Source organism: Elephas maximus, chromosome 1 (assembly GCF_024166365.1).
Source record: "Elephas maximus indicus isolate mEleMax1 chromosome 1, mEleMax1 primary haplotype, whole genome shotgun sequence".
NCBI lineage: Eukaryota > Metazoa > Chordata > Mammalia > Proboscidea > Elephantidae > Elephas > Elephas maximus.
The window spans coordinates 82,040,042-82,041,461 of record NC_064819.1 but is presented as its reverse complement, the minus strand read 5'-3'; the positions used below and the strand labels follow the sequence as shown (position 1 = coordinate 82,041,461).

Here is a 1,420-nt window from a genome sequence, read left to right as displayed (position 1 = left end):
ACACACAAAACCTTTTAGTTCATATCCTGGATTGTATGATGAAATCCACATGGATTCACCAAGGTTGTTATTTTTATTCTCAGAATCAATAATTGAAGATATTTATAGGGAAACGTAGAATCATTCTATAAGAATGTGACAGCTGTCCTAAAACAATGCAGATCTTACCTGAGGTCTTTGGGTTAATGTGTCTGTGCTTTCCATTTTTGACCCATGAGTGTTTAGAATTTGTGCTCCATTTCTTCTTTGGCAGCCTCTTTAAAGGTGGGACTCTCCCAATCACACCCAGACACTGAGTTCAGGGCAGACAGACAAAGAAGTTGCTACACATTTCGATGGCTTCTATCTGCTCCATATCCAGGTCAGCGAATGAGAGGTAGACAAGACATGGCAGCTAGTCTTTGCCTCCTCAGCCCAAACCTGGGTTAAATATCTACTTCCCAACATTTTAGAACATACTAGAGGATTATAGGAAACTGCTGTCCTCTTTGGCAGGAATGAATTCTTCTTTGCCTGACATTCTTTGAGAATCCTGTGTTCTCCCTCCCGAAGAAGGAACAATCATTTTTCCCAAGCACTAGAGCAGGTTTTTTTCTTTCAGATTTTCTAGCCTCTTAACAGTCAACTTTTCCTCAAAAAGTCTTAAAAAGACTGCTTAATCTTTGGGGCATGATGGTGGTGGCCCAGGTACAAGTGATTGTTGATTGTGCTTGGAGAGAATTGTGGATAATAGAAATGACAACAAATAACCTTAAGTGAACACCATTATCCCCACAGGTCAGTTAAGAAAGAAACATCAAGGCCACAACAACTCAACTGAAGAAAGAAGTGAGTGCGTGAGGGTAAGAGGATCTATGGGTGTGCTTTGTGAAGAAGGAAAAGTAGAGGTACTAGGGACTGAACCCAGGGCCTCGTGCATGCTAAGTACATGCTCTACCACTGAGCTATACCCCCTGGCGACAGCTCCACAAGGAACTTCATGACTGTTCTCTGAGTATTTGCAAACTAACCCATCAAGATAAAATCATTTAATGTTCAATTCTGCTGTTTCAAAATCCCTGCACTGCACTCTTTCGGACACGGATACACCAAGAGAAGGATACCTTAGTGCTAGAAAGAAAGGTATTGTTCTTCGTTGGGTGGTCTTCCACCAGATTGCCTGGAATCAGCCTCCAATCCATCAACTGGGTTAAACCTGGGATACAACACTCTCTTGTAATTTGTCTGTATACAACTTTCTGTATTCTTTTGACTCTTGGAAAAATATTAATGTTTTACAGAGTCCAATAAATAAATAAAACTAACTCAAGTGTGTGTGAAAATACTGTAAAATTGCTGAAACAAATAAGTAGAAACAAATAAATCTAACTTATTTTCAAAAGAATAACAAGTAAATGTTTTACACAGCTCTTCGTCCTCA

The 1,420-nt window shown here is 39.6% G+C and overlaps 1 non-coding gene across 1 annotated transcript; it reads right to left on the bottom strand.

Moving 5' to 3' along the window:
* Positions 1-882: 882 nt before the first annotated feature.
* TRNAA-AGC (transfer RNA alanine (anticodon AGC)) lies at positions 883-954 on the bottom strand. Its single transcript has one exon. It is a non-coding gene; the product is annotated as a tRNA-Ala (tRNA).
* Between the last annotated feature and the right edge of the window lie 466 nt (positions 955-1,420).